Genomic DNA, 15,333 nt, shown 5'->3' with positions numbered 1-15,333 from the left:
CCATTTAGTTGATTTGTATTTATTATTTCCTTTCTTCTACTTACTGTGTGTTTAACTTACTCTTATTTTTCTAGGTTCTCTCTTGGAAGCTTAGGCCACGGAGACGAAGTGCTTCTACTTCACTTAGAAATGCTTGAGTTACTCTTTCCCCTTATCATGGTTTATTCAATCATCTTCTTAAAAAGACAAAAGTATCTATCAAATTAGATACTAAAATGAAAACTAAATTCAACAACTTCATATAATTATGAGCTCATCTATACTGTATTCATGTAGAGTTTTTGATCACCACTTGGCATCTAATTGTATGATTCTATGTATAAATGAGAAAAAACATGTTTTTCAAATTTACAATGTCTTTAAAAATAAGACAATGATTAACAGCTACAAGAAAGATAGAAAAAATAAACAATTCTCATACTTTCACAAAGGCCCCTCATGCTTTCAACTTCAAAATGCGCCATGACGCCAACCCAAGTGGCACAAGCTTCTCACAACATGGTGCCCGGTGTGCAGCGAGACGTGCTGTTTTCTCCAAGCCACTGTCTGTTTTTAAGGTATTGCTATGCTGAGATGACTATTGAGGCAAAAGTAATATCCAAGTTAGCATTTTATTCATCCATTTATTAAGCATCAGTTATTCACACAGCACTACACTGGGCATGATATAAATTACAAAATTAAAAATGCCTTTCCTCATCATGTTAAAAAGGTGGAATTAAGTGGAAACGAGATTACTTGGGGCTCAGTATTAAAATTTACAAAAGAAAAGGACTTTAAACGGCACATCCATTCATTCATTGACAGTGATTAAGCAGACATTCACTAAAATCATGCACTGAAATAAGGCTTGAAGTACATGTTTGAATTGCTATAGAAAAAATGGAGGGCAAGCAGGCCTGGGGAAGCCTGACCTTAATGAGGCTCTTCACTGATTTGTTCTCTACCCAATGTACTGAAATGTATCTAGATATATTGTTCCCAAGTCTTCTACCTTTGACTCTGCTTTCTCACCACTTTACTCACTTCTGCTTGGACAGATTCATCTATTCCTGTGTCCTTAAAACAAATCTATGACTAATTTATTTTATAATTTGAAGTTTGTACCCTTGACCCCCTTCACCTATTTCACCCACCCTGTACCTCCTCCCTATTGTAACCAATAGTCTGTTGTCAGTATTTATGGGTCTATTTCTTTTTTGCTCATTTTACATCTTTAGAATGTAAGTACAACACAGAGAATATAACCAATAATAATAATATAAGATCTTGGTATGGTAACAAGGGGAAATTACACTTACCATGGCAAGCCTTTGGTAATATATATAATTACCAAGTCACTATGTTGTATATCTGAAACCAGTATAATACTGTATATCCACTATATTCTAATAAAAAATAAATTAATAAAAATAAATAAATCCGTATTCTGATCTGAACCCTAGATCTTCATCCTTCTTCTCTTCTAAGATGCTCTACTGTCTTCCTCCATAAGTATTCCAAATTCAAACTGCTCCAAATCTTCATGTTTTCCATTGTACTCTTATATGACTCCACTGCCCCACCCTTATTTTACAATACACCCATACATGCACACACATTTCCTGCTTATCACATGGCTCCTTCCTCAGTTAATGGTATCACGTCTCACTCCGTCACTCAGAGTCGAAGCATCAGATCCATCTTGGGTTTCTTCATCATCTATCTAGTAGGTCTTCAGGTTCTGAATATTCCACATCATTTGATTCCTCTAGAGACCTTATTGTTACTGCCTTAGTTCAGGCAGTTGTCATCTATTTTACTATTGCAATAACTTTTTAAATTAATTTTTATGTAAATATTCTTCTTCATTTCAGTCCAAAAGCAAACTTTTTTCCATGAAGTGCTAGTGTATTTTAAGTTTCATGGGCCATAGGTCTCTACCTCAATGAGTCAACTGTGCTGAAATAGTATGAAAACTGAGATATATAAGATATGAATTAATGGACATGTTCCAAGAAGATTTTATTTACAAAGACAGATGGCATGCCAGATTTGGCCCATTAGGTATACTGTGCAGACTCCTACAGTAGGATTATAGTCCTAAAAAGTGAATCTGATCATGATGATTAATATTTTCTGTTCCATTAACTTATCTATAGAAGTATTTCCCAATGAGATGTGCCCTAGAGTTATATGGAATTATAAGCATGCCAAAGGTAAAATAATCAGTGCCATATTAAACTTGCAGTCAACATCATATCCAGTTTACAGGTGTATTCTTTTTTTTTTTGCATGGGTTCTATCTTTGTGCACATCAACTTGTACTTACTTTAGTAGCAATAAATAAAAGCATAAACATGCAATGAATAATTTATCATTAGCTGTCATTTTAATCATGGTTTAAAGTTATTTTATTGTGGCATGATATTTTTTAAAGTATTCATTTTGTTTTTCATTCATAATCATTCTTAGAACTCTCCACCCATTCAGGTTGAGACATGCTTCATAGAAAGGGTGAAACTCAGCCAAGACAAAATTAGTTATTTGTTCCATTTTTTAGTCCCAAAATACTCTTTTGAAGCTCATTTTAGGTACAAAAATTGTGAAAGATACATCTTAAACTCTAAGAGTCAGATTTTTTTGAGAGAAAAAAAACAGCTTACAGATTAACAATGCTTTGACATTTGGGTATTTGTTGTTCCTGGAGAGACTGCCCCTCCCAGGGTTAGCTAATTTCTAGAGATAGCAAATGACTCCCCTGAGATGTGACTTTCATGTGCAAACCAACCAATCCAGAGTCCATAATCACACACTTCTTCTGTCATCAAACTTTCATAGGTTGAGACACTATCTCTCTGTCCTAAGTGTCAGGTACCAGACAACTAGAGGCGATCCCTATACCCCAGCGCCTGTTGGAATTACTCAAACTAGCCAATCCTAAACCTATTTACCCTGCTCCCCCTGCCTTGCTCATGCTTCGCATGAAAACCATAATTGAGGCTTTTGCCCATGCTTTCTGCTTGCTTCCCTGCCTCCTGACCATCCCTGGTGCTTCCCCCTGTGACCCTTCAAAGCTTACCATGTCCTCTGTTTCTAAGGTTCTGTAAGTATAGACTTCTTCATAACAATCATTTCCAGGTCTGTGTGCCTTACTATACCTGACTGAAACAAATTCCAGGCACATTTTTTAACAAGACTGACTCTAAAGGTCAAACTTTGAAGAACGGATCATAGAGTTTCTACCTGGTGTCACAAGGTGGGCAGGTGCCTTTCTCAAGTCCTACTTGAGCCTTTCCATCCAGTACTGATGCCTCTCAAAATCACTTCCCCAGCACAGGGAGGGAATAAGTACAGTTAACCGGAAAACATAGTCTGCTTGGGCACTATTTTGAATGGTTTGGAGTGGTCAGCTTTAAACAAAAAGAGACATTTGTTCTGTAGTTTTGTGAACAAAGCAGATTTTCTCTTTCCCACACATGTACACATGGCTTTCAGCCCTTTATCTTCCTCATTTTGGCTTATGAATCCCTCTCATAATTTTCTTTTGCTCAACTGATTAGTCAACCTTCAAAAAACATTTTATGGATATCAAGATGGAAACAAAACACCTCTGAGTGATATATGGGTCCTTTAAAGCATGGGACTTGGGGCAGAGCCCGTCTTATCTGACACTCAAGGAAGTATTGGCTCTATTAGATATTGAGTCTCATGATAAATCTATACCATTTAAGATAACATATTATTGCTCAAATGATGGAACTAAACCCAAATTCCAGAAACAGACTTAGACATTTATAAAATCTTGACATTTGACAGAAAAACTATTGAAAATGGGTGAGAAAAGTTTGTGCTTTCAAGAAATGGTCCTGGGCTACTTGCTTATTCCTATGGAAGAGGGCGCACAACAGCCTAAATCTGAGTGCTACAACTTGCACAATATGTCTGCTGCCACATTTTATTGATCAAAATAAGTCACAAGGGCAACCCCCATTCAACAGAGTAGAGAAATAGGCTCTGCCTTTTGAGAGAGAAGCAGCAAAGCCATTTGACAAAGCGGCATGAACAAAGGGCAGTGTGAATCACGAAGGGGCAGATTGCCAGATTTAGCAAATAGAAACAAAGGAAGTCCAGTTAAATCTGAATTTCAGAAAAACAACAACTTTTTTTTAGAATAAGTGTGTCCCAAATATTGCATAGGGTATACATATACTAAAAAAATTTCATTGACTATCTGATTCCAAATTTAACTGGGCATCCTGTATTTTATTTTGCAGTACTAATCATTGGCCATTATTAAAATGTCTACCACAAACATGAGATTTTAACTTACACATAAAACAGTCATAGTTTGATGTAGGAAATCTCAATCAATAAATACTGCTAAAAATATATGAACAAAGAAACATTTTAAAGTGTAAGTCCCCAGCAGTTTAAAGCTCTTCATAAATACTAACAATTAATCAGTAAAGACAGTGGCAAAACTAGAAAAGTGATTTCTCTTTAGCTACTTCATTATCTCTAGACGCATGAATCCTCCATTTATCAGTCTACTAAATGTACAAGTCAGATTTACCAACTTGTGCACATTCATTCTCATTTTTACATCCCTCCCCAGTACAATGAAAGAATGAAAAACTATTTATCCAGTCATAAAGGTGTTGTTCCAGCATTACTATGGTGATATTTCCAAGCATTCTCCCTGTTTATATCCAAAGACATTGTCTCCCGGGTCTCAACTTCCAGGCTGTGCAGGACCTGTTCTGATCTCACTAATGTGTGGAAAACAGCAGTGCCTCTGACAGAGAAGAAAGCTCCTCAGGGCACCACACAGGACTCTTATTCAAGGGAGCAGAGCATCTTTCCAGGAAGATATACAGATTTAAAATATTTCTAAAAGAACCTTATTCTGTCAAGAATAGTACTACCAAATATTTATTTTTATGTCTAATTTCTATACCTCTGACTTTTAGTCATGCTTTTACTGAATTCCTTCAGGGTACGTAACTGTACACTAACTTGGGATACATGAGACCTTTGTCTTTAAGAATACTATTTAGTAGATGAGAAAAACATCATGAACGGAAATATAAATATATAACAATAAGAGCATAGAAGTCATTTTTCCAGCAGCTGAAGAAGAGGCATGGCTAATATCCAAAAAAGCTTTCCTGAAGTATGAGGATCATAAACTCAGATTTAATAGAGGCTATCATGTGAAAAACACTATGGCAGAGGCGGCTGGTTGCTCTGCAGAACCTGCTCTCCCATTTTTTCCTCTTACAGAACCCTCAGGGTTTTGCTGGATATGTGATCACTTGGAATAAAAACTACATTTCCCAGACTTCACTGCAGCTAGGTGTGGGCTCATGGTTAGTTTTATTTTAGCAAACAGAATGTAAATGAAAATTGTGCAATTTTCTGGAACCATCCTTAGCAGAAGAGGCCTTCCTTCCTTCAGTCCCTTCCTACTTCTTGCTGTCTGGAATGCTGACAAGATGGCAGCAGCAAGAACAGCCCTCTTGAAACATGAGGTAGAAACATGAGGTGGAATGCTGAGGGCTGGTGGAGCAGCAAGATGGAGGGATGCTTGGTCTCTGACACCAAGTCTCTTTGACACTTGGTCTCTGAAAAAATAGCATGACCACGCAGTACCCTACTATTCACCCTCGGTGTTTACCCCCAGATTTCATTTCTGTAATCGAGAAATGAACATCTGTCTTGTTGAAGCCCCCTTTGGCAATTTTCTACAAAATAAAATAGTATCTACTTATAACAAATATGTAATTTAATGGTAAAATCAACTGCTTAATAGGAAATCAAAACTATGGATACCAGAATATATTTCCCGAAAGAAGTGATCTTGTAATGCAGTTAGAAGCTTGTTATTCCCTAGGGCCAATCAGGCAAGTTTCCAATTGAAGACCAAGGCAATGGGGAAAATATTCCAGACCAACTCTAAATGAGCCTGTCATTGAAGAGATTTATTTTCAAGAAGAGATCATAGGGTCAAAAAAGGAAAATAAGGATCGTTTGCATTGAAATAGCTCCAGCCAGTTCCTATCAAATCGGGCTGAAAATAAGTACACGTCAAATTTGCAGTGAAATTAAATATAACTTCTGGCCAATTTCTCTTAGCTCTTAAAGATGGCTGTAATTGAGTTGTAGATTAGCCAGCAAAACATCTCACATGGCACACCGTTTTCTTGAATATCAGTCTGCACAATGATAAAATGATTAAGTTACAGTACTTTTAACAAAACCTAATTTCCTGGAAATTGAACTTGTTCTTTTTTTTCCCAACTGACAAAGCCCAAAATAAACATGTAAAATTGAGCATTACTTAGCAATTTGAAAAAATATCAGTATTTATTTCAAACTCAATTAATTTGCAGAAATTTCTATTACTATTATCAAGTCATTGCTAGGATCCTCCAATCAAATAATTCCATAAAGTATAGAAAAGATATTCCTTATTTAATCTTTTATGATTTTTGATTTCTTAAAGTTGCATTAATTTCTTAGACTGGTATTTTTAATTTCTTAGATGGTATCAAATTTTTTTCTTTAATTTCTATTTACATATTTTCACAAAGAATTTTAGAGACACTGGAAACTTCCACTCTAATAACATACTTCATGTTATGAATTTACATTCAGGAAAGGCAGATATTTCTGTGGTAAAGGTAGGTGTTTTGGAGACTAAGTGGGAGGCCAGTGATGGCTGCACTGGCAAACGAGAGGGCAGGATGGAGCTGACAAGGGTCTTCACATTTCCTCCCTTGCTCAGTGAGCAAGGCAGGCCACACTCACGCCTATCATGACTAGGACAGTGACAAATCTCTCTTAGTTCCACAGAATTAGTGAAAGATGTTGAAAACCCACAAAAAAAACCTTTTTGTATGTGTATGTAGCTCTTGAGGAAAGGGGTTCCCCCTCCTGGAGCAAATTCCCCTGTGAATCCGGTGAAACCAAAGTAAAGCAAGGGAAAGGCAGGTTGGGAGAAACCGTTTTTATTGCTCATAGCTTGCTCGAATTCAGGGGCCAGGCTCAGTCCCGTCTCCTCCAGTCCCGGCTCCTGCTCTGCTTCCCCGCCAGCTGGAACTCCATGGGCGGGTCCTTGGTGACTGGCAAACACCAGACCAATTACATACCAGGAAAGGAGGAGAGGAGAGAATGGCTGTTTTCTCTACACATCTTGCCTCAAACCACCTGGAGGCTCTGCAGTGGTAAATACCTATTGATATGTAAATGAACTAAGACCAGGCAGGAGATTTTGGAAATTCTTCCATTTACCCCACAGTATAGAATTCAAATATTCCCATCTTATTATGAAATCTGGTATTAGAATCTGTTCAGTCTAACATATGTTTTTAAAAGGAATGAGGCAAACTAATGAAAACAGAGGACTCTAAGAAGCTTAAGTATTTATTGTATTTTATATATCCATTTATGTAACAAGTAACCAAGCCACTATCTGGAATAAAGCATCTCTGCTTTTTCACCATCTCAGTACATTCAGATCACTCTTAAGTAAAGCTCATCAATAATGGCTTAATCAAGAAATTCACCAGGTTATCCCTCCTTGTTTAACATGACCTTTCTGTGGCCTCTGACAATGATGAATATTGCTTACTTCCAAAGAACTTTCTCTCTTGGCTTCTGTAGCACTATTTTCTCTTAGTTTACTTCTTAGCTCTTAAGCATTAATGTTCCCCAGGGTCTTGATCATGGCATCTTCTTGCACTGTACATTCCTGTGTTTCAAGTACTACTCATCTGTTAAAGAATCCCAATTCTTTATTGTCAGTTTCAGAATACTCTCCCAAGATTCATTGCTGTCAGATCTGCTGTATCTGGATTGCTTTTCACATGAACACTGCAGAGAAACCAAATCTGTTCAAAGCTAGACTTACTCCCTAAATCTATTTCCTCCCTCACTCCATCTTCATCCAGCCACAAAATCTTATTTATTTTACAGGCTAAATATCCTTCATATCCATTGTTCTCTCTTAATCCCCATTCCCACTGACTCTTAGGCAGCCATCAGAGAGACCATTGCAAAAATCAAAAGAGAAACTAACAAAAAACTAAATAACTTTCCTGCTTTTCATTCATCCCATTTCCATTATACAAATGCTTATATGATTCTCATGAAATAGCTAATAGAGTCACTTTCCCATTCAAATCCCTACAATGGCTTTTCTTCACCCACAAGTCAATATCCACATCCCTGGCCGGATATAAGAAACCATTCATACCCTGAGCACCTTCATTTCTGGGCTCATCTACCATTCTCCATACACTCAGCCATGCTTCAGTCTCTGAACACTTATGTTCACAATGCATGCTAAAATCTTTCTGCCCTCTGTGCCTTTACACATGCTGTTGTAAGTGGCTAGAAAATTCTTCCTTTCTTTTTCTACTTGGAAAATTAATCTTTTAAGACTCGTAAAATATCCTTTCTCCTCTATGTCATAACCCTTTCCCTTATGCAGTACTAGGTAGTCCCTATCTCGTGTTCCTCTGCATTTTGTTCATTTTCATTGCAGCAATTTATGCAACAGTTTGTAAGCATATCTTTACATGTACATGTTTCCTTTATGAGAAAAGGAACAGAGTCTTATTTGTTTTTCTATGACCAACACCAGGCACAGTGCCTGGTGTTCAAAAGATGTTTGTTTTATTAATATTAAGCAGAGAAGGGGGTATGAAGACAAAAGACATATGGGCCTTGATTTCAAGGAAATACATTAAAGCTATAAAGGTTTATCATGGAAAAAATATGAAGTAAATTTGCTTTTATTCCACCAGAGAGTAAAAGTAGTAAAATTTACAAAGAAGCAGATTTTTGTTTAATAGAATAATGCACTCTCAAACTTTTGCAGTTATCCAACAAGCAAACAAGAAGTCCCCAGAGTTAGTGAGTTTCTAGTTACTAGATTCAAGATGAAACAAAATGTCTATTCAACCAGAAGGTGGGCTATACTCAGTACCTGTATTGGATGAAGATTTAGACCTCTGCAAGGCTGATGTCAATATGGGGCTGGAGTGGGGGGCTTGGGGTAGGGGGGAGATATGCTTTGAATGATTCTGAAATAAATTTTTTTGATATCTCTGCCTTAACTGTGTTAAAAAATACTAAATTTAAGTTCAGTGTGCTTATAAAAAGAGTTCAATAAAATTTTATAATTCCACAATATTCTAGGAATGCACAACTAGACACATTGTATTGGAGTTCTTTGGGAGGAAAGCAATAAATATCTGTCTGAGTTTGGATACTAGGAAAGATGGAGATAGGAGTCAGATAAATTGAGGACAAAGGGCATCTTTGTCACCAATAAAGATGAACAACTTTGTTAACTGATAAACTGCATTTCTTCTGCAGGCCTGATAAATAACCCCTGCATTAAAAATGCTCCCTCTCTCCCCCACGAAGATGCAGATGCAGGCTTCCACAGTTGTGGTACCAGAAGGTGGAAAGCAGAGCAGCAGAAATATCAGGAGGACCCAGAAAGTACTGACCCGGCTCTTCTTTGTCTCTTCCCCATTTTCAACAATCAATAGGAATAAATGAAAGGGTGGAGAGAAGCTAGAAATGTTTCTTGTACAAATTGTTCTGGAGAGCTAAGAGGAATTTTTCTCCTTATGAAGAGGAAATAAAGAATAGGAAAGAGGAGTTCTAGTACATACATAAGAGCAATGTCATCTTTCAGTTGCCTCTTACTCTACAGTTGGCTTTACAAGTTAGAAAACATGATCTTGCTTCTTTGATATTTCGAATAGTTAGCAGATATACTAAAGACTAACCTCTTTCTTTAAAATGACTTTACTGTTTATTCACACACTCATCCATTCAGCCACCTGATGTTTATTAAGTGCATATGGTGCTCCTGTTTCTTTTGTGCTGATGATCAAAGACAAGCCTCTATGCCCTTAAAGAGCTCTAGCTAGAGAAATGGCTTATTAACTAATATTAATCATAATAGTAATAATGATGATAATAAAATGCAGTACATGGGATAATAGGGGCAGGAATAGTATACGATGAACCCGAAGGTGAAGAAGCAATTAATTACTGGTAGAAAGGAAAAGGGACATGGTAATGACAACAGCAAACAAGTAGCAGAGTCCTGATGTAGGCTTTAAAAGATGAATAGTTCACTAGGAGAACATGGGTGAGAACAAAGACATCCCTTGAAAAAAAAAATGTCCACAGGCAAAGACACAACATCTGAATAGGCAGGGCTTCAGAAAGCATTAAACTAGAAGAAAAGCATGGCACAACACTTGATATATGTAAAATATTTTCACATTGAACTTAAATTTTATTAAAGCAAGGAGACTTTTGCACAGTGTAATTTGGTTACATGGACGTAGAGCTGAGGCATTTTGAATTGGTTAGTAATAACCAAATGATTGAGGGAATTGTTCATCAACCATTGACAAATAACCCCTGGATCCCTCATCTTCAATTGATTTCAAGAATTCGTATCTCTGAGGTGTTGGCACTTGACATCTGAATTTAAGCGTTTATGTCCATAATATAAGGACCAAAAATATTTTGCTTCTGGGTCATTAAAGATTTTTAGAATAAGTCATTCCCTTGCAGCCTCTCTGATAGAACGCCATTCAGGAATGTGTTCCCTATCTGAATTCATGGGGGAAATAAAGGAGTGCTCTTATTAAGGAAATGCATTTCCTCCAAAAGGACACTTATGACAACTGTTTCCCAATTTAACGTAAGTTTCATAACATCGGCAGCATGCTGTACAAGCTGCCAAATGGAAAGGCTCTCACACACCATAGTCACAGAACAGATGGGGTCAGAAAGGACAGAGATTACATTCACCTCAGCGCAGGCGCTTCCTCCACACAACTCTTTAAGATCTATGCTGGTGAATCCACTCCTACCTCATAAAGTCTTAGTCTTTATTAGATGCCTTCTTTTGGGACAGCTAAAATGATGAGAGGTCTTTTTTCTCTCTCTCTCTTTCCTGTCTTTCTCTTCGATACAGTACAAGTGATGGAAAAGCCTGACCCACAAATATGACAGTTCAACCAACTTATCTAGGACCATCTCTAAATACAAGGTCAACATTATCTCAGTCTCCATCCTGTGTAATTATAGTATTTGGCTGGCATTGCTGAACAGGGGCTGAAATCCATCAGGTTCTAGTTAATCTGTCTTGAGTAACCACAGCTGGTTGGCCGGAAGAAAATGATTATGAAATAAAGTTGTTGTGTCTTAGTAATAAAGATTACTGATAGGCAGGGCAAGATGGATCTAAGGGTAACCTTTTCCTTTATTCGAAGGTTCTGTGTAATGCAAGGGAAAGGAATTATTTCTGTAAAGTCTTCTTTACTTTATGTTCTGTGTTTTTCTTTTCACCCTGACCTAATTTCCCATCAGTACTGAATTTTCCTTACTCTCCAGTGAAACATATATTAACCCTTTGGATGCTTTCCAAACAGACCAAACTAGAAATTTAATGGACATGAGATCAGCTTCCTTCTCTTTAATTAGTCTTCAAACTCAATCTTGTCTTGTTTTATGAAGCATCAGTTTATCTTGCTAATGTTGAGGCTATGAGTCACACTACAGACAGGATGATGATGAATTTACATGGTGATTTAAAAAGTACATTTAGTGCTATGTGGCACAGTACAAGTGGTATATTCCATATACAAGTGAACTTGGAGAGTTGGGAAAACTCCCCATCACTGTCTGTGCATGAACCATTCAGCACACTTCCAATCTAACAATTTTGACTCCTTCCAACAATGAAAGATGACTGTAAGATGATTTATCTGGCAACTGTGGATAGGCACAGATGGTGTTATGGTGGTTAAGAGCACAGGTTTCCAGAGTTATACACTGCTCTGCCATTCCCTAGCTGTGTGACCTTGGGCAAACTACTTAACTTCTCAGTGCTTCAATTTTGCAAATTTAAAATGGAGATGGTAATGATAATAGCTGCCTGATGTAGTTACTGTGAGAATTAAAAGAGTTAACATATCCAAAGCATTCAGAACAGTGCCTGGCATTTAATAAGAATGGTAAGTGTTCACTGTTGATAAAGATTAAAACAGCTAAAGAAACAGGACTGGCAGGAAGGTGACCCTGTCGTGTAGTCACTAAGTATGACTTGCATGATCTTTAGCTCTAAATTCTTGTGTTTGATACTTGACTTCAGGCTATTAACATTTAAGCAGAGGCTCATAAATAAGATGAACTACAGTTAAACCCATCATATTAATGTGTCTACTTATAAGAAAATAAGATTGCACATAAAAGTGGTATGCCACAGATTTTGTTTGGCAGGATAGGATGAGAGCAAGAGAGGACAAGGGAAGATGATTGGCTGGAAGCCAGTGAGTCTCGACTTGGTGGCTCCCAGGCTCTTCCTTATTCCACTGTTGTCGTTGCCCTTGTAGCATGTGACTGGGATGACTGAAAATCTACAAGAGAACTCATTTTAGTTGCAGGGTTTCCAAGTCCATTCCAGCATTTGTGCCTTGGCTATTGCTCTGCCTTGTCTTTCTTCATAATTACATCTCTAATGTAAATGCATCCAGCAATGATCCTTAATTACAGCCTCCTAATTATATACCCACTGCAGATGCACACCAACTCCCCTTTGTCAACGTTTAAGTCAACTGTTTAATGCTAAACAAACCAAACACATAGACACACAAGAAAATCATCAGTGGCGGGGAGGGGGGGCTTTCTGATCAAAAGATATGCTGAAGATTATGTATTTTAAATGTCTTCTCTTAATTTTTGTGTGCTTTTAAATTTTGAAAATTGCTTTTTAACCACATCATAATGCCTCATTTTCATTTTTATGACTCTTATCTGACTTTTTAAGATAACAAGGGAAAAAGTTGAGACAAATTCTAGATGTCCGTTGTGTTTGTTTATAAGACATCATGCATACCTTTATGTACTTCTATAGAGATCTTGAAATATCTTCCTTTATTTAAGCTGAAGATAATATATGAGTCAAAACACGCCAAAACACATGGATCCTCTATAAATACAAAAATATCTCAACAATCTATTTGGGAATCATTATGATGTATTTTGTAATCGAAAAGGAGTTTCTGCTTAAGTACCTATTTCTCACCATAGTAAATCTGTATCGCTCTTGTCAATGTCAAGGGAATGTATTCAAGTGATCTGATAGAAAGATAATTTAAGAATAAATGCATTTTGAAAAGTAGCAAGCATTGTCCATTAAAAGAAAAGAGAAACTTTGTTTTTTTTAAGTTCAATGCTGGACAGGGCGGGGAAGCACCTATATTTTCAGTTGCTGAGAAGAGCCTGTTTGCCAGGCATTATCTTTTTAGATGGAGTATATACTGGGCAGATTTTAAAACCTCTTTTGCTCCTAAATTATGTCTTTACCTTGAAGGAAGAGAATATATGGAATTAAATCACTTTAGTAAAATATTAAAAAGTCAAATGATTTTAAACATACCATTATGAAAATAGTACTTTCATAAGCTCTTCACTGACTGGATTTTTTTAAAACAGTAATCTTTTTTTTTTCTTTAACAATATTCAGTGCTGCTTGTGTTTCCATTCCTATAGTGAGCTTCCTCACATCTGTTTTCCATTTTTCTTTAATTTCCACTCATAACCTTTGGCCTCTTCCCTGTGTTTGGAAAAAAACAGGAATTAAAGTTGACATTATCTCTATGCCTTCTCCAAACTGCATAAATTCAAATTTTTAGCCTGCCTTATATCTAAGCACAGACTTTCTGACCACAAAATCAATCTGTCTATTGTTGAGGAGGAAATTTCAGAATGTTCAAATAGAGATCTGCAGCTCCAGAGTCTGGGGTTCTGGGGTGCCACCAGGGCTTCGGAGCATGAAAATATTTGTTCTAGATCTGTGGCCACTGTGGAAAATGTCTTTAGCCTGGTTCACTGCTCTAGAAAATGCCCAAAGCAGGACACAAGGAGAAGTTCTTTTCACAGTCATAACACTTAGTCTCTTAAATGAGACTGACAAATGTGGTACTTAATATAGTATGAGAATAATATAGTGCACGTTTAAAAAAACCAGACGAATGAACAGATAATTTATAATATGCTTAAGATGCTAAATTACTCACCAAATATTTGAATAGGTGGGTGAACAGATGAGGAATTATCCAAAGGAGTTTCACATTTTTTTGTAAATACTTAATGTGGTGTAACACACACTTTTATACCTCCTTCTTTAAGTGAGTTAAAATTTGCATACAAAAAAAGTTCATAAATCTTATATATACAACTTGGTGGATTTTTCCTCATATATATATATATATACCTGTGTGGCATGCCTTCTTAAATGAAATATTCCTAATACAGATTAGAGTTTTCTTGGTATCCCAGGCTCAGAAACTATTTTATTAAATATAGGGGCTCTCTTGTCCCCTCCTGGCATGAGCCAGGAGCTCTGTCCTCTCACTATATCTCTCAATAAAAGCCTCTCCCTGGCTCTCCTACCTTGGGTGTTTGCTAAGTTCATTCTTTGACTCTGCAAACAAGAACCCCGGCATCATTTTGGGGGGCTTGTCTGGGATAACTTCAGAGGTGAGTATTGGATTCCAAGCCTGCCTTTTCTTTCACTGTCTTTATAGAAGGAAGCCATCTATAGCACACAATTTCAGGTGCTCATCAGCCACTTAAATGGGACTAGCCCGGCTGCTGATCTCAAAGTCTCAAGCGACAGGCTCCCCTGTATCTCCCTCAGTGGATCCCCCATCTCCCTTGGGAGCTGGGAAAGTCACCTGAGTGGAGGCCAGGATTCCCTTTCAGAGGCATCTCCTTGGATGTGAGGGACGGAGGAAAGCTGTGGGTAACTGCGAGAGTCTAGGCTGAGGCTACACTTCAGCGGCTTCTCAAAGGCCCGCGTGTCTGGAATCAGACCCCGACTGCCTGACTGGGTATCCATGAGGAGTGACTCTCTCTCTGTCTCTGACTTCCAGCCTGCTTCTTCAGGCCACCCTGGCCTCTGAGTGAGGCAGGGGGTGTTCCTAACTCTCTCCTAACTTCATCAGTTTCACAGAACCCAGTGCTCTCCACCACAAGGTAGGAGATCCACGCTTCGCTCTTATTCCTGACTTAATGGTGTACTCTATCTCATAAAAATGTGTCTGGGCACCCATTAGCCACTTAAAAGATGATTAGCGTCAGCTACAAGTTTTAAGTCTCGGGCGAAAGGTTTCCCGGTGTCTGCCACTCCTTGATCCCCCGGCTCTGGACGGATGGGAATGTCGGAGAGCGGCTGAGCTGATTTCCTACTTCCTATAAAAAAAAATACATGTATACATATATATATATATATATATATATATATAT

The 15,333-nt window shown here is 37.5% G+C and overlaps 1 long non-coding RNA gene across 3 annotated transcripts in view; it reads right to left on the bottom strand.

Annotated features, from left to right (window-relative positions):
* The window catches only part of LOC118930949 (uncharacterized), a 93,109-nt gene that overhangs the window by 75,133 nt on the left and 2,643 nt on the right, over positions 1-15,333 (bottom strand). For 2 of the 3 annotated variants that reach the window (XR_005032216.2, XR_008997856.1), the window contains exon 2: positions 13,463-13,639. The exons of the other annotated variant lie outside the window; for it this stretch is intronic. This is a non-coding gene — a long non-coding RNA (uncharacterized LOC118930949). The remainder of the gene's footprint in view (positions 1-13,462; positions 13,640-15,333) is intronic. 3 annotated transcript variants of the gene reach the window in all.

Source organism: Manis pentadactyla, chromosome 5, assembly GCF_030020395.1.
Source record: "Manis pentadactyla isolate mManPen7 chromosome 5, mManPen7.hap1, whole genome shotgun sequence".
In the NCBI taxonomy this organism is placed as follows: Eukaryota; Metazoa; Chordata; class Mammalia; order Pholidota; family Manidae; genus Manis; species Manis pentadactyla.
The sequence above is the reverse complement of the archived record's forward strand: the minus strand, read 5'-3'. Positions and strand labels throughout refer to the sequence as shown.